The following is a 19,564-nucleotide window of genomic DNA, read 5'->3' as shown; positions in this document are numbered from 1 at the left end:
AAGATGTCAACAGGGTTTTTTGTCAGCACCCCTGCCGGTCAGCATCTTGATCTTATCGCAAATAGCTGTGCCTTACGCAGACTGCTATCGAACTCTCAATTTTCCATTTCTCTGTAGAGTAGCCCTATATGCCACATTTTTCTCTTCTGTAGCAGCACGAGACACTTCTGGTCGTAACGTGGGTTCCTTGCTGAAGGTCTCCGATATCCAAGTATGTATGAATTTTACCACTGTGCAGATATGTTATCGGAACGAGAAGTACTTTCGTTAACCAATTGGGTTATTTGAATGCTGTGGCTATCTGTTGCGATTACAGCTTACCGATATCCAACTTCCGTGCTGTATCAGTTTGTTCTTTATTTGCTACGTTTAATCATTGCGTACGTATCTTTGCTGCAAGTAAATATTTATCCGAATTGAAATATTCTTAAATTTTCATATTTTATTTCATCTTAAGTTTGGCTATTGAAACCACCACCAGCGAAAACACGGCTGAAATACTCGGTAAATGCCGCCAACATTACGCTGAGGAGTATTTTTGCCTGGGAATCGAACCTGGACATTCAGTTCGCAAGGCGATTATACCTGTAGCGGGATTCTCTAGGACATTTTTTGGTTACCGACAAAAATCCGTCAAATTAAAACGCAAAATTATGAATGAAAAGTTTAAATAAAAGTTGATATCACTCTTGCTATCGGTAGAACTTTGCGAGTAATTTTTATTGGTCGCTAACTTACCGAATAATATCGTTAATTAACGAAATTATAAGCATTTTAATTTTAGCGATTTTTTTTCGATAACCAAAAAAATGCTTTAGAGAATCCCACTACTGATATTACACTCGGTGGCAATGCATCTCTTTTTGCTACAAATTTGATTGGTAGTTTTCGACCAAACAAAATGTTATGCGATCACCATTGACATTAACAACGGCAACTCTATGACATTTATCTCATAGATACAACAGAACGAAATCGAGGGAATGAGGGAGAGTATGTGCGTTAGACCAAAACAAATAAAAGAACAAAACATAACAAACCGCTGTTAAGTAATAATAAATAGTTCAGAGCTACTACGAACGAAAAAAAAAAACAAACAAGAGAATTTCAATAACAAAAGAAACGAGACAGCAGCTGAATTTTACTACCAACACCAATAAAAATCCGCGTAAGAACAAAGCAATAACCTAACCAACTCTTCCGAGAACTAAGTGGAGGGAAAAAGAGTTACCACATTTAATTGTATACACATTACAGACGTACTATTTAATGCTCTAATTAATTTATATTTTACCAAAAAAAAATTAAAACGTATTTCGAAATGTCATGTCAACTTTTGCCCGTTTGCAATTTAAACACCAACGACGACGGAATCGTCGACAAAAAAGTGCGGACTCATTTCAGTCAACAAAGGGCTAAATGCAAAAAAAAAAACATTAAAATACAATAACAACAAAAAAGAGTAGGGACCTGCACCCATACACACAAAAAATGCTTAAATCAGTGAACAACCCGCCTCTGCTTAGTGGTTCTTTTGTGTACTTTGGGTGTTAGTGTTTCCATTTTTGGGTAAATAGAGAAAAATGGGATAAATATGAAGTAATGGAGATAATGAGTAATGTTTTGGGTGAAATCTTTAAAAAGATACATATGGGATTTACCTTGTAAACATTTAGCTCTCCATAGTGTTGTTTGTGGAGCAACATTTAACAACCGTTAACATAGTGCTTCAAGATAATACCCCGGTTACACTTAAGTGGATTAACCCAGTGGGTTTGGGTTTCAAATGTCAAATCCATAGCGCAAACGTCAAATAAATCCTCATGAAGTGGGTTAACCCTGCAAAAAACTCTAATGTAACCCTACTATAAAAAAATAAAAGCAAGCAAAAGTAGAACAAAATGTCCTTTAGTCCATATTCACATTAAGCAATTTTCCTTGCGGCAATTGTCAGTTTGTTGGAGAGAGAGGGTGCTGAGAGGCAAAGGGTTACCATATGCCTCACCTCTCTCTCCACATATTTATAGGAAAAAAATTTGGTCGCACTGTGTAAATAGTCATTACCAATAAAAAGCAAAATGGAGGGAAACCAGATGCAGGAGACAGATATACTGGACAAAAAGCATTGAAGGTTGGACGGGACACAGAGATGAAACTAACTTACTATATGCCGCTAAAAATCGAGAGCTTACTTACAACTAGATAATATCTATATTTGAAATATGTATATTTTTGAATATATCCGAATATCGGATACGCAAATAAAGAAGAACTCATTGGTTATGAATCGTTAAAAGACCGGAAGCCACACGCAGGTAATGGGTACTTTACACGATGTGTTTTTTACATATGAGTTGTCACTTTGCATATACATCTTGTATTGGAGAAGTGACAACTCATATGTAAAAAACATACCCATAAGATGTGCATCAAATGAAAAGTACCATCTGACCAGAGGAACATAAACGGTTATTAAAATACCCAAGTAAGAAGAGGTAAGTAACAAGAAGTTTTGACATTTTCCGGAGTAATAGTACGTTTATATATAACCGGATTTAAGAAACCCACTGGGTTTCAAATGTCAATTCAATTGCTTATATTTCAAATAAATCCACATAAACATAAACATGGCCTAAGTTTTTAGGTGTTCGTGGGGTAGGGTCCAATCAAGACGACAAAAAACATAATTACATGGAACTACACAGTCCATCTTGTAGCTTCTGGATGTCAGTATGCATGGTCCTGACCACGAAAAAATTATATCAGAATCACAAGGATTACCTACAAAGAAAATGTCAAAACAATCCTCGAAAATACGTTAAACTGTACTTTAGTAATGAAAATTTTGAATATTAATGATGGAGGTACCGTGAGGAGTTGTTTGAGATTTCATCGATCGATTTCAGTTTGAGAGAAGTATTACGATGCGTAAAGGTTGAACCAATGTCAGTCACCCCTTTCGATAGTCATCTTGCCAACCAGCCATTTTAGCTGGTCACCGTTGGATTTGTTAGCGCTTTTTGGCCCTTACTCCAGAAAGCATGGGCTTTCCGACAAAGAATTGTTTAGTTTTAATTAGAAATACCTTCCATGAAATTTTCTAAACCCTCCTCAAACTTGAGTGAAATATTGCGTTGTGCAAAGGTTCAACCAATGCAAGTCAGTCACCTCTTTCGATAGTCATCGTGCCCACCAGCCATTTGGTTACAGTATGCTGTTTTTAGAGTTTCCCAGACATTATCTGGAAGCATAGACATGAAGAACGTTATATTACTGTAAACATAACCACAAGGAGTAGCTTCGGTAAAAAAATTCAAAATGAAACTCGAAAAAACCCTATTTTTGCGTACTGCCTAATACGGTGCTTTGGTGGGTTTCCACCTACGCTCGGTCGGGACCATGGTACCATAATAATAATAATTGTACCATGGATCGGGGCTTATACCAAGGTGCCGAACCTGCAAAAAGGATACCGAATCTTAAACATTACCACAAAATAAAACGAAACAACACGACATACAACCATGACAAGGGAACTTGGTGTCTTGCTCCCATACATTGCGACCCCATTTGTCAAAAAGAAAAAAATATACATATTCAAAGGAAAAGTCTCGAACATTTGTAAAGGAGGTATCCGAAGATGTTGTCCGATATTGACATTCTTGGAACTTGATATTAAAGAAGAAATAAAAAGGTATTTTAAAACTTTAGAGAAATTATCCCAAGAAGTATGGACTTGTCCTCGAAAAATATACCTGCTGTACAAATTGCAAAACGATCCGAGACATGTACTTAAATTGTGTTTTTAGGAACATTTTTTGAAAATTTTTGAACCGTTTTATCCGTTCGACAAATCTAGTGATTATCATCCAGCTAGACAGAGAGACGAGGGTAAAATCAACTCCGATGTTGAACGTAAACTACACCTAAACGTACATGTTTTGCCGTATTTATTCGACTGCTAATCCAAGGCTAATTGCAACCACTGCTGCCGAGATGAGTAACTGTTTGGGGTGATTTATAGGATGGCGGCATCAAGGGGCCGTACTTCTTTTTCCAAAATGAGACCGGTCATGCAGTTACTTTGATTGCTGTTCACTATCGCGAGATGATAACGCACTTTTCATGTGCCGAATTGGACAATATGGTTGTGCACAGATATGTAGTTTCAACAGGACGGTGAGACTTGACATACAAATAACGAAATAATGACTTTTTTGTGCGATAAATTTAATTGGGCGCCAATATCTTGGATTTTATATCGTTAGACTTCTTTCTTTGGGGTTATTAAAAAGAAAAGGTGCACGTCGATAAGCCAGCAACAAATCAAGAGCTAAAGGATGAGATATGTAATTCGGCACATTAACGGTATAGAACCTCGCTGATCGGGCTGAAATTTTTACCACAGCTAGTCTTTGGGAACTCGAGAAGTCCACACTTCCCGAGATATGTTTATGAACACCTCTCGGACAGGGCTGACATTTTTACCATAGCTAGTTCTTGGGACAGTGATCACACCGATATATCGCTTTCCCGGGGAAGTCCATACATCCCTAGATATGGTCTTGACATTTTACTATTCATACTTGGACAATATGAGTATCGGTTCAAAGGTTATGAAGAGTAAAGCTGAAAGAAAACGTATAATTTTTAAGAAATTTTTGTTTGCGTAGCCGACTTTTGCTACAGTCTATAGGAGTATATAGGAGAAAGGCTTGAATATCCCGGGCATCTATTTAAAGAAACTTACAATTTAGCAGAAATTTTAATGGCATTAAAGAAGTTTGAACTTCCCCTGGGAAAGGACTACCTATGGTAAAAATTTAAGCCCGATCTGAGAGGCACCCATAAACAAGGTAATGGTGTTTAAGTAAGACATTTCTGACATGTCTAGATAAATATCTCGGGAAGTATGGACCTACTTCCCTCGGGAAAATTTTATATCGTTGTGATCAGGGTCCCAAGCACTAGCTATGTCAAAAACTTCAGCCGGAGCCGAGAGGTGCCCATAAGCGAGACCTGTTCCTTCACTTGTGCGTAAAATATGACAATTTTAGGTACCTATTTCCAATAACTGTCAAATTAAAAGAAATCCGTTAGTTATTTAGGTTAAACAAACACAACTTTAGCTCATTTGTTACCATTTTTGTTTATATTTGCGTAATTATGGTAACCCTGACATGTGCTAAATATCTCACAAAACACAAACACACAGAGCAATGTAAAGAAACCTCACTTTCTTTCGTTTTTGTTGTTATTAGTGATCTACACACAAGCCAAAGGAGGGTTAGCAACAGTCTGCAATTTTTGTTGTTTGTACAATTTTTAAGTCTTTACCAACCAATGTTTCACACTATTTTCTTGATGGGTTCTGGTTTACGTACGCCGACTTAAATTTCTTTTTTCACGATAATATTAAGATACCATTTTCATGATTCGTTTTCATTAAGTTTATTATTTTTGTTTTTATTTTGCGAACAAATACGTGGCTTTTTCACAAAGCCCACTGCTAATATCTCAACACTACTTTCATAATTACAACTGCAAGAGCGTTGTTTCTCTTTGATTTTTTTTAGCAAAATACTAACTTCAGTTTATTTTTAGTTTGCAGTTTTTTTTTGTGATTTTATTTTGATTTGTGTTTTTGTTGTTATTTTTGTTAACTTTTTATATGATGTGTTTTATTAATAAGCTTACTTTTTCTGTTTAAATTGCCGCTGTCGTCAGATTGTTTTCTTTAATATAGCGCACTTCACACCAAAATGTGATTTGAACACGTCTGTCAAATGAACGATAGTAACGTCTGGATCTTTTGTTTGGCACAAATTTAGTTACAATGCAAAAACACCAGCACAACAGGAGGTGATAGTCACACACAGTTGCCACTATTTGAACAAACTGCCAACTTCCAATGTTGACTCTATCAATCAATATCGATGAGAAGACAACGAACGAACGTTGATAGGACACAGAACAAGCCAAACAAACAGCCAGAGGCAACCACTCTTCACAACATTTCCACAACACTAACGGATGGCGATTTTAATAACACTACGATCGATTCGTTAGAGTTGTGTTAATTTTAATCTGGTTGCGCTCTCGTACAGTTTTGCATGGTTCTTCTCATGTTCTCTCTCGCCAACATAAAACGAAATGTTGCCACATGTTCGGAGTCTACGAAAACAAACATAATTATGAAGTTATTTAATGATGTTGTTTGTGATGGCCACAATGGTTGGTTGCTGGAAGCACAGTGGGTGCAATACTATGTTTACATTTGCGAAATCCACTCGATTTTAACTGTCAATTCCTTTGCCTATACGTCAAATGAATATATAACCAGATTAAACAAACCGACTGGGTTTTAAATGTCAATTCCATTGCTTATATTTCAAACAAATCCTTATAAAGAAGGTTAACCCTGCAAAAAGCTCTAATATAAACAGCACATAACATCGACTGGATTTCATTTGACGTTTGAGCAATGGAATTGGCAGTTGAAATCGAGTTGATTTCGTAAACGTAAACATAGTGTTAGCCAGGAAATGTTTGGCTATACCCGTGTCATAAATATTTAAAACATGAAATCTGAGACTATTGCCAAAGTTCTATGTACATTTTTTCAATTTTTGGAAGATTGTTCGCTTAGATTAATCTTCTGTGATTCCCCACGGCGATCATTGGGTGATTGTTTACATTTTTTTCTTACATTTTTCAAATGATCGCCGTTGGGAATCACAGAAGACTCTTCTGGAAGAGCAACAGATGATTGTTACTAACATTTTTGATTTTGTTGCATATAATTCTCATATACACTTTCTACAGAACTTTGATATAAATGCACGTATAATATTATGAGTATTGGTTTGTCAATACTCAATGTCAATACTCACATGTCCAGGTTTTGCCAAGTTTAAACAAAAGACAACATAGTGACTGAGAAACAGTACTGAGTACAGTGCCTATAACAAATAACCACAACATAAAGGAATAATTAAAAACCATAACAAAGCAGAAAAGAAAACAAAAGCAGAAAACTAAACAACAAATAAAAGAAACAAAAAACAATTGTTCTATTCTTTTTTTAATTTTTCTTTACATGTTGATCTTTTGAAGATCTTCCAGATGATTAATCTGCGATTCTTCCTCGCGATTCGCTTCCCGGACACAGTTACTTTATGTCGGCGATTCGCAGGTTATCATTAGGCGCGCTCTTGCGCGATTGAATTGATCTTCCCCGCGTATCGCAGATTATCTTTAAGCGATTAAAATTTTGAAAAAATGTTTGCAGGGAGACTAGGCCTGTGCACACAACTACATATCGTCTGCTCCGTCGGAAAATGTCGTAAGTCCACTTTTTGTGGAAATCGCGTTTTTGTTACAGGATGATAGTACAAGTCAAAACACGTCGTATCATACAAAGAAAATGGTAGTATGTCGCGTTTTTCTATCAGGGCAATCATGAATAATTCCCTCGGAATTTTCCGCAAGAAAATTATTTTGAAAAGTGAAATTCTTTTAAAAATCAATGTTTTAAAACGTTGGAAACTGCTAGAATCACTCGATTATGGAATATTCTCGCCGCATTCCCAAAAATATTCCCTTTTTGGCCATAAATTTGGAAATAAAAATTTTGAAAATGGGGAAAGGGAACAAATTCCGCACGGAATTTTTATTCATGATTGCCCTGTATATGTTTTGCCCTTGTCGGAAAAGGTCGTAAGTCCACAAAACGTACAAATTTGAGTACGAAAAGGTCGTAAGTCCACAGGAAAATGTATACTTTAAAAGAATACTACAGCTAATGTAGTTCAGATATCATGTTTAACGTCATACATGATTGGGGTACAATGTAAAGAACTAGCCTACACCTTTGGATGATAATCGGATGATATTTGGCGGAGGCTGTGGACCAAACTATTGAACAAAAATTTGATAATTTCTATATTGCAACGAAAATTTACATTTGAAATCTATTTTCCCCTATAAGCGAACTGCTTATGAAAGATGGACTTCTGGCCTTTTCATTGATACAAATTGGGATTCTGTATGTGTTCAAATTCCTCATGTATTGAAAAATTTGTAAAAAAAAACAAAATGTTTACTGTATTTTTCTGTCGTATATCTTACTTAACTTTATCAACTGGTAATTTGTGGTTTCTCTAGGGACATTTATTCACATAACGAGATTAGTTTGTATTCTGAATTCAATAAAGTAATACCTTCTAACGGACGAATAAATGCAATGTTTATATTATTAAATGATTCTAAAATAATAATTGATAGAAATGTTATTAAACTAAGAAGACATCATGGTTTTTGCTAACAAAGAGCAGTATGAATTTGGAATGGAATTAGACGATGGTGTCATGGGTTTAGTTCCCTATGGTTTTCACGGTGATTCTGAAAGCTCTGATGATAAACTTCCTAAACGCAGGAAGACATTCCATGCTGAAGATTCTACATGGTTTACAGACAAAAACAAAAGATGCAGTGAGTTGGGGCAGAAATACTTGGGAAGACAAAAAAGGACACTATTTGGGATTACAATGTAGCTAAGAAACCATGTACATTAACGGAATTAATCATGAAATTTAATTGAACGTGTCATGTTTTATATTAAATATTAGCCGAACCGGTCCACGATTCTGGCCCTTGAAACAGTTTATGTTACCTTTTCTTATGTCAATTAAATTTTTTTTCATCGCAAATTAGTTGGAATATGCATGTGAATATCAATACCAAGTAAGAACGTCGTTAAATTCGGCCAGGCCGAACTTGTTATACCCTCCACCATGATTTGTATTGAATTTTAGTTCAATTAGTTTCCTTTCGTTTATGAAGTAGACTAAATACCGAATTTCAGCAATTTCGGTAAAACAATGTGGCTAACCTTCAAAATACCGAAATTCGGGAGGCACCGTTCTATGGGGCTATATGAAGTCGTGGACCTATATAGACAAATTTATGGGAGAAAGTTTTATACCGGAAACGAAGAATAAATACCAAATTTCAGCCATTTCGGAGGAATATTGAGGCCACACCTTCAAAATAACGGAAATCGGGTGGTACCGTTCTATGGGGGCTATATGAAGGCGTCAATACCAAACATCCTAGAAGTAATAGAAACTTCTATACTAAATCACGAAGATCTATCTTAAAAATTGCGAGCTGTATCTTAATTTCAAAAGACGGACAGACGGTCATGGTTATACCGACCTAGAATTTTACTCTGGTCGGGTCTTATTGTTTAAATATGTACCCAGGATTGGGGAAACGGAATCGTTCGTAATTTTTATATATACAGGGCATTTAAAAAATAGGGCACAGGTGTAACCCGCTCCTCCGACATTCAACAAAATATATAGCCAAGGGACATCCCTGTGCATAATCTGAAAATTACATGGAATAAGTACTTATCGTCGGAGATTCAACAACCGTTGCCTCGCAAACTATTTTTCTGACCGATACTTTCATAACTTTTGCCCCTTCCGAAATTCAAAAAATATAAAGCCTATTTTCACCTCGGTTGTTCCTTATATATTCTCTGAACTTTTCAAAAAAGTCGGTTCAGCCGTTTTTGAGTCTATGCGGAACATACCCAGCAAAAATCCTCATTACAAACCTCCTTTCCCACCCATTATTTTAACAAGGGCATGTCGCGCGAAATATCTGGATATTTTGTAACCACTGTCAGAATCTACTCAGTATATACTTATTTCAGTTGTTACCATCTACTTTGTTCAGTGGTTACAAAATAACCAGATATTTCGCGCGACATGCCCTTGTTAAAATAATGGGTGGGAAAGGAGGTTTGTAATGAGGATTTTTGCTGGGTACAAACATACCCACATTGTCTATTATATATAAGATTTCACACAATATTAAACCCGCTAATAATTATCTCATCTCCATGTTAAGTTGCAAGCTTATTCTTTGTCTTAAACTCAAATCATTCTTAAAATTTAGCTTCGATCGGAATATTACTGCGATCTACAGGACAGCTACAAAGTCGGGTAAAAATTGTGGGTTTGGTCCATTTCACACCTTTCGATCATAACCAACATCTAATGGGGTCACTTCTGGTCGGAACCCGACCTCTCCACAAAATTTCGTGACGATCGATTCAAAATTGAGGCCTGGAGTTTTATTACAATTGTTAATGGATGGACGGACACACATAGCTAGATCGCTTTATCTCGTCAAGATATGAAAAAATGGCGAAGGGAGGGGGTCTACGACAAATGTGTTCTTCTTTGACACAGCGGTGCCGAAGTTTTTCGGCAATTTACACACATACGACCCGAATGCATAGAAAGAGCGTACTAAAAAGACACAATGTTTTGATTTGTTTTGTAGCGTGCGTGCATAAAAACACACTAACACACAGTCATAAGTTGCCAATAGTTTTAATACATTCACATTTTGGGCTGTTCTCTTTTTGGTCACGTCTGGTCTACGACGAATACTTCGCGATGTTACACGAATATTGGACAAACCAAGCGTATAATACCCTTTCCACATTGTTTTGTAAAGTATAAATATTTTATTTTAAAAACGTCCGTAAATTGTAGGAAAAGGTCGTAAGTCCCTACAAAAATACAAAACTGTACAAGGAAAAGGTCGTAAGTCCAAAGACATCCCAATTATCTCCCAAACGCGACGGAACTTTATCAAACAAAGTACAGGTATTGAAGCGGAATAAATAAACGAAAAATACTGTCCTTACCGCCAAAATAAAATCTTTAATACAGAAAGCGCTGTAATGTTTTTTCTTCCTCCTGAAAAATTTATTGAAAGGGACTTACGACCTTTTCCGACGGAGCAGACGATATGTACATATTTTGAGATTGTGTTTGTTTGAAAATACAAATATTTCCCATAGCCCTCCAAACATTTGGAAGTTAAATATATCTTCTCTCAGTAAATGCGTCTCCGTAAAGTGCCTGCATTCAGTTAAAAAAGCGAATGTTGTCTATTTACAAGAACAAATATGTTGATATCGCTTTTTTATCCCTATGTGGTCGCAACTGCGCGACTTACAGTATTATAAAAAGCGACACTTTATGTTGTACAAAAACAAATGCTTAAAGTCTGGAGTATTGATACTACTCTCTATTATAGAGAATAATGTTTTCAAAACAATAGTGGCAAATAAGTAGAATAAAACATGAGTTGATTGACGTGATTTCTTCAGTTCTTGTGACGTTCTGTTAGCAATCGGTACAAACTTGATACAAAAATTTAAATGAAAATAAAGCTTTTTAGATTCTTTATTGTATATTTACAACTTTTATAAAAAAGTAAATCAAACATATTATTCATTTGAATTCAATGTTAATGCGGTTATAAAAGGTGCATTGTATTATAATTTTTTTTCTCTTTTTTGATCAATTTTATAATAAAATGCATCTTTTATAACCGCAGTAACATTAAATTCAAATGAATCATAATATGTTTGAATAAACAATAAAAAAACTAAATAGCCTTTTACAAATACTGTCGGTTCCGTCACTACTGAAAGTTTCGTAAACGGTACCTGCATGAGTACCTAATGCACACTCAAAGTGCCCCGCTTCCGACACTCCAACTGAATCGCATAAGAAACATACAACAGTGACGGAAGCGAAAATAGAGTTTGGACCGCATAAGTGGAACAGTTTCTTTAGTAATTTTTGTCTTTTCGGAAACAAATGCGACTGTCGCAGTAGACACAACAATCCGTTTTCAGTGACTTTTGCGTCAAGCAAGCGATAGAAAATGTTTGGAGGGAGTATCCCAACATATTTTGTGTCATTTTATAAAATACCAAAACATATTTATAAAAATGTTCTGCTTCTACAGGAGAAGCCTGCAATAAGCGTACATATTAAATATTTTCCGTGGGATACCGTTTAGATCATTTTCTAGTTATTACACATGCAGTTTGTAATATTTGGTGTGTCTTTTTACTTACTAAATGTTGCTGAAACATTTTTTCAGCAACTTTTCCTTTATACAACTGTCAAAATTTGAAACATTTGTAATAATTATTACAAATTATCAAGTACGCAGACACACTTATTATCTCAAGTAATTTTAGTATACTGGGCTGTCTTTTGCCATAGAAAATTCCGAAAAAGGAGGAAAAACTGTAGCAATGCTAAAAACGGACTATGAGTCAAAAATGAATCAAATTCTAGTGGATATATGTACGTATAGACGGCTAAGAAAAGATCCTACAACAGGATTGCAGGAAAAGAACAACAGGATGGTTATGAAATTGTTCGAACTAATTTCTGAAACGGACAAAAATCGGTTATTAACAAGAACTGCTGTTCCCCCAAAAATATATGGATTACCAAAAATCCACAAAGAAGGGATCCCATTGCGCCCAATATGTTCATTCACGAACTCACCAACCTACGAATTGTCTAGATATATGGCATCTATTCTAAAATGCCTAACTATGGAATCTAGCTATAACATAAAAGACGCTGTGGAATTTAAATCGAGGATAAACAACCAACACATTGACGATAGTGAGATGCTAATATCCTTTGATGTTATATCCTTGTTTCCCAGTATTCCTGTGAACTTGGAAATAAACTCTATAAAAGAAAAGTGGCATATTATCAAGGAACACACTGAAATCCCCTTGAATCTATTTATAGAGATTTTAACAATATGCATAAAAGACTCAAGGTACTTTGTATACAACGACAGAATATTTGAGCAATTAAAAGGGATGCCAATGGGCTTACCAATTTCCCCTATTATTGCTGATATCGTGATGGAAGAGTTACTAGATGAAACGATGAAAATGTTACCTGTAAAACCAAGGTTATTAACAAAATATGTTGATGACTTATTTTGCATAATAAAGAAGGATCAAATAGATAACACATTGAAGACACTAAATATGTACAACAAGCACATACGATTTACAATGGAATGTGAATCAGACCTCCAAATACCTTACCTTGATGCTGTTGTTCTAAGACAAGACAACGTACTATTAATAGATTGGTACCAAAAGCCTACTTCCTCAGGTAGATTAATTAACTATCACTCTAAACATCCACGCAGAATTAAGATAAATACGGCCACCAATTTCATACAAAGGGTACTAAATATCAGTGACTATAAATTTCACACCAAAAATATAAACAAAATCAAAAATATTCTAAAGATGAATGATTTTCCAACACGTACGGTTGATGAACTTATCAGACATGTTAGACACAAAAGAAGGGAAAACATTGAACAAAAGCCAGCTAAAATTTATAAGCGTTCAACCTATATACCTGGTTTTTCTGAAAGACTATCTAACTCAAACCTATACAATAAGGAACAACATCAATTGGCATTGAGAAGTACAAACACAAATAACAACCTCTTTAGTAGAATGAAGTCCAAAATTCCTCGAGACGACAAATCCAACGTCGTATACAAAATAAAATGCAATGGTGACGGGTCCAACATATGCCAAAAAGTATATGTTGGGACAACTAAATCAAAACTAAAAACTAGGTTAAGCGCCCATAAATCTAACCAGAAAGCTGAAGGCAAATCTTTGGAACAGAAAACAGCGCTTGCCGCACACTGTGCAACAACAGGACATGCACCTGATTTTAAAAATGTTGACATTTTAACCCAAGAAAACAATTATAAGCGAAGATATATCGAGCCCTTCCCGCGAAAAAGGTGTAAGCGACAAGAAGCTAATTTTACAGGAGACTGTTTTTATTGAATAACTTTTGATATAACCAAAATTGTTTATTCAAATTTGGTATAGTTCTGTTATTAAATCCTATTTACTGAAAAAATAAAAAAATGTGGAATATCTTCAATATAACGGTAGTTTGTGTCGCTTACATCTTTTTCGCTGTCACGCAATCAGACTTTTACTTCGAGAAGTGGCGGTTACATCAAAAAAAAAAAAATATGTGAAACAAATCATTTTTAGAGTAATTCTTATCTACAATTTAAAAACAAAGCACACTAATTTTATAGCAAGTATTTATTCGAAGAATTATAAGATTAAAACGTATTTCTTGTAATATAGTAGAATAACGACATGGTATGTAAATGTGCAATTTGATGTAAGCGACAATTCGCTGTCACAAACAAATGTACGCAAAAGCAAAAATGGCGCTTACATCAAAATTGTTTTTGCTCTAATTTCGTAACGGTACATGGCTGAGTTCTAAAAATTTGGGAGATGGTGTGTTGGAATATTCTTCATAGATTTCCGTAAAAAAACGAAAATCGAAAAAATGTCGCTTACATCTTTTTCGCGGGAAGGGCTCGATATGTTAGAGATGCTTCACATTATCAATGTCCCAGCTGAAAACAGAATGAATTTTAAATCAGACACAGAACACTGTGCACAAATTTATAGAAACATAGTAGAAAAACACCAAAAAGTTTAGTTGGAAAATACCTGTGAATCGATGTGGAAGTAAAGTCTGTTTTTCGAGAACAAAAAGAAATGTAATTATTGTCATAAAATATAAAAGGTTTTTATAATTATAAAATTATTGTTATTTGTTCTTTTAAAGTACAATCCCTGATGATGATCGACGACGTCGATCGAAATATTGGAAAATAAAAAGATATAAAAACAAAAAGTATAAATTGTTTTTATTGCACTGACCTCAAGCCAAACTAAATTAAGAAGGAAGACTAAGTCCAAAGGTCAACTAAAGCCATACAAAAATTAGTAATAATTATTACTAATGTTGCAGATTTTGACAGTTGTATAAAGGAAAAGTTGCTGAAAAAAATGTTTCAGCAACATTTAGTAAGTAATAAGACACCAAATATTCGAGGTCTCATATGCAAATAATGGTCTGTTCCTTTACTTTTGAAAATGGTAAAACCGGCAAAAGTAGCAAAAGTTGTAAACTGCTCCCATATGAATTGTATGGTGTCTGAAATAAAGGGACGCTTTTCGAGTAAAAAGTGGTAAAACTTGAAGATTCTTGCACGTAAAGGAACAGAGCTTAAATGTTGCCAATGCTTGGAAATGCAACGAAACGTAATCCTGGGGCTCAATTCTATGAAAATGTGAAATGAAAACTTTTATAAAGAAGAAAACTGTCAAATGAAAAAAATTAAGTGTGTCTGCGTACTCGATAATTTGTAATAATTATTACAAATTATTACCAAAGACGTAAAGTAATAAAGACCCGAACAAATGCATTTTCCAAAAACATATGATAATAGTTTCACATTTTGGTTTCAGATGGCTACACAACTCATTGGAAATGATAACAGCAATGTCAATAGTTTTTGATTCCCATTTCTCGCGGCAGAAAACATTAACGTTGTATTTTGTGGCTGAAATTTATTTCTTCACTATTTCTTATTTTTTATTTAATAAAAAAACAAAAGTCAACGCCTTAAAATTTGAGTTTTAATGTTTTTCTTGTCAATATTCCAATGAGTAACAGTTTTCATTTAACAGAATGTTGCTATGATGTCGTAGCAACAGAGGTTAACTCCCTCTACAGTTAATTTTTAACAATTGACTTTTCCTATCTTGTAATATTGACATCTTTGTTATTACTGAATGTTGTTTTTTTACACAAATGTTCAGTAACCCCCCGTTTACACATGCAAGTGGCAGTTCGAAAAATACCAATACACTCACACATATTCACTGCCACACCAACTAACAACCTCACTGCCGACAAAATTTCCTTGTCAGTAATCAATGTAAGTGCTTTGAAAGTAACTTCAATTTTTTACCGAACGTTTACACATGCAAGTGTCAGTTCGAAAAAATTGAAGTTTCGACTATAATATGTATACACAACTCTCTGCAAGTTACTTGCATGTGTAATCCTTTGGTAAAAGAGAATGAATTGAGAAACTTGTTTTGAAATTTTTATTACTGAGAACTTATAATTTTTACTGAAGGAATTTTGTTCAGTAACATTTTGTAGCTTTAGGCAGTTGTCAAAAGTTTAAAATATTCAAATACCATAAACGTAAATATTAATCAAATTGAATATTTTTACTGAATGTTGTCTTTTTACTTTTTTATTTTTTTCCTTTGAAAGAGTATAAAATGCTTTACCCTCTAAAATGAAGTTATTGAGTAATATTTACTGAGAAAGTACAAGGACAAACCTATTATAAAGGAAATATTTTTCATTTCAAATTTTCATAGAACAAGAATCCAGCCCCAGGCTAATACCCTAGACAGACGGCAGCGTTAATTTGCATTAACTGCCTTAATTCAAATTAATTCGTGCATTATCCTCATTCTTAATGCACAAAATCAAAGGAAATTTAAACTGAATTTAGGTATTTCAATATGGCAATGCTGTGAAAGAAAGTCCATATTCATGTAGGAAAGAGAGCATATTCATGCTCTGAGACACAATTTGCATTGAAAATCAATTGTCTTTTGTCAAATTTCCATGTTTAAGAAAATAAAAAAGGAAAACAAATCAGAAATGTTCGCGTTTCTTTCAAATAAGTAGTGGTCTCTCTCGCATAGAATAGCAGCTAATCGTTTTTCGCGCCTTCTATCAAACCTATTTTTAAAATGTTTATTTTCACAAGCATTTCATTACCCACCATACCAATTCTATCGAAAATAATATCTTCCTCAAATGTTCCTTTAGAGTTTTGCGACATTTTTTAATATTAAAAGAATTCAAAAATATCGCGAATAAATTAAATTTATTTTTGCATTATCTTGGTGAAAAAGTCAATGGTAGAAAGTATATTTGTTTCGCATATGTTGGCGAACTTTTGTAAAACTTTATGAAATGGTCGGCTGGGTACAAATAAACAACACAAACAGCTGTTTCATAAATGCAGAAACTATCGTCTGTCAGGGTAAAAACTTAATTCAAATTAAGGAATTTTTAATGCAAATTAACACTGCCGTCTGTCTAGGGTATAAGGCAACGTAAAGACATTTTTGATTTCTACGTCGTAAAAATCGGGCTTGAATGGCAACAAAGGGTGTTGAAATGTTTGTTTTTTTTTTGGCCCATGCCTATATACGGACGTATGCCCAGGGCGTGTGTGGTGAATAAAGTAGAACACGTGTATTACTGCTAAACCTAAATAACGACGGGACGTACACAAATATTTCACCAACCTACCAAAACAACGCTCTCTGAGCGTCCGTATTGCCCAAATACGTTGAGTCCCCGATCACATTTAAAACACAAAATCCTCGACCAAAACTTACTTAAATGTTTTCATTCGTAAAACAAATAATTTTCCTTTGCAATGAATTGTATTTCATGTTTTGTTGGGCTTTTGTTTTTAAAATACAAAACACACACACATACAAACAATAACGTTATGTCAAAGTTAAACTTGTTCAACTTACAAAAAGTATACGCTCGACGTATTTCGGTAGTTCGCTCGCTCCTAGAATGTTTATAGCCCTGTTCCTTTACGTGCAAGAATCTTCAAGTTTTACAACTTTTTACTCGAAAAGCGTTCCTTTACTTCAGACACCATACAATTCATATGGAAGTAGATTACAACTTTTGCTACTTTTGCCAGTTTTACCATTTTCAAAAGTAAAGGAACAGACCATATACATATGTTCTAGAAAGTTGTTAACTGAGATCTTAGGTATATTTTTGTATTTGCTTGTATTCTTGAATTTTGAGCGGTTCGGTATCTATGGACCAGAATCGGAGAAAAAAGTATAAAAATCGAATATTTTCTAAAGTTTTTTGCTATTTTGACCTTTAAGGACAGTTCGTAGTGGGCTCTGATGTTCCACAAAGTTGTATACTGATAAATTCGCTACATTACTGTGGTTGAATGTTTTCTTGAATTTTGAATGGTTTAATTTCTATGGAGCAGAAACCGAAAAACGAAAAATAAAAATTGCATTTGTTTTGCTATTTTGACCTTTAAGAACCATTTCTACAGGGTTCGTATGTTCTAGAAAATTGTTTATTGAGATCTAAGGTACATTTTTGTAGTTGGTTGTTTGTTTCAATTTTGATCGGTTTGATATCTGTAGGCCAAAATCTGAGAACAAATTATAACAGAAACTTGATCTTAACGATTTTGACCTTGAAGATAAGGTTGAATGGATTTTATGTCTTCACAATTATTATTCATTAAGATGAGAGCTACAACTTTGCCTCCACGAGTAAACCAAAATTTTTAGCGGTTTAGAAGATATGAGCCTGACAAAATGGTCCTTTTTAACATCAAGGCCTCGATCTTTGGGGGCCATAACCGCGAAATTCGAAGTAACAGGGAAAAACGCCACGAGACACGTGTCTTCTTATTTTTCATCTTCTATCACGCTGCGGTGTCAGAATATGGTTAATTTTCCATGACACAAAAAATTACACACAGTGTAATTCAATAAACAATTATTAATAAAATCAAATTACAATTATTAATTATTTGCGGCATTGGAAAGTACTCTTCGTCGAGTCTCATATTTCATAGGTTTTAGTAATAATGGTGATACAAGTAAAAAAGTTAAGACCCATATCTCGGAATGTATAGACTTAGCTCTGGGAAATTTAATATCGTTATAATCAGGGTACCAAGGGCTACCTATGGTAAAAATTTCAGACCCATCCGAAAGGTGCTTCCACCGACACTTGTTCCAAATTCTTTATTTGACACCCAAAGTAGTAGGCAATGCTTATTTTTCACTGTATTTTTTATAAATCGTAAAAACACTTTGTATAGTTAAATTGAATATTGTTTTGAGGACCAATAGCAAGAAATTTGGGCATATTTTTCCTTTACCGACCCACCGCAGAAAATTATGAAAAAAATACCACAGATAGTGCTTTTTATGCCGATTCCAAGGATGTATTTCTTTTGTTGGGGAAATGTATACTTACCGAGATATAGGCCTCCGAAGTTCCGAAAATTCCCTTGTTTACTTGGGGAAAAATTTATGATTTCAAAAAAAGTTTGTTCGCGTAGCCGAAATTCGCTCCTGTCCATAGGAGAAAGTCTTAAATCCCCGGCCGAAGGCCGGCTACTTAAGAAAACTTACGATTTAAAGGAAATTTTTGTATTTTTTTCTGCGAAGGGTCGGTAAAGGAAATTTGTTCCGAAATTTGCACAATTTATTGCTATAAACGATTTGTTGCTATAAACGAACAATTAAAATGAAAATTTGAAATTTCTCCTTGTAATCCGTTCCGCCACCGAATCCGTATTTATTGTTTTTGTTATAAAGGATTAGCAAGTTTTAAAAACGCACGTACCGAACAAAAAATTTTTTAAACTGTTTTAATTAAAAATTTTTGACATTTCTTTTTCTCATTCTTCGTTATTGTTTACATTGTGCAGCCAGCGTTGCCATATTTTCGGTTTATTCTGCGAAAGCGTTGCCATATTTTCAGTTTATTTTGCGAAAGCGTTTGCGATACAGAGTACCAAATTGTACTCTTAACGCCATGGTAGAATAAAGTAAAGGTAGGCTACAGCTAACAGCTGATTACAATTTTTTTCTTTTTATGGCCTAATCTGTCAAAAGCAGGGTTGACATTTTGTACTGTTTTTGACATTATGCAATCATAAAGGTAGATGTATCGCTGAATTGTTCCAACAAAAAACT

General features: G+C 34.6%; 1 protein-coding gene across 2 annotated transcripts in view; it reads right to left on the bottom strand.

Moving 5' to 3' along the window:
• Positions 1–19,111, bottom strand: part of LOC141389698 (uncharacterized) — a 98,218-nt gene extending 79,107 nt beyond the window's left edge. Inside the window, exon 1 of one of the 2 annotated variants that reach the window (XM_073961612.1) lies at positions 18,840–19,111. The gene's annotated coding sequence lies outside the window, so the exon portion shown is untranslated. Of the gene's footprint in view, positions 1–5,697; positions 6,079–18,839 lie in introns of those variants that run through there. The other variant, XM_073961610.1, reaches the window with a different exon arrangement.
• Positions 19,112–19,564: the final 453 nt, after the last annotated feature.

Source organism: Musca autumnalis, unplaced genomic scaffold (genome assembly GCF_047663935.1).
Source record: "Musca autumnalis isolate F117 unplaced genomic scaffold, ASM4766393v1 scaffold_1, whole genome shotgun sequence".
NCBI classification, from domain to species: Eukaryota; Metazoa; Arthropoda; class Insecta; order Diptera; family Muscidae; genus Musca; species Musca autumnalis.
This window is presented reverse-complemented; position numbering and strand designations above follow the sequence as displayed.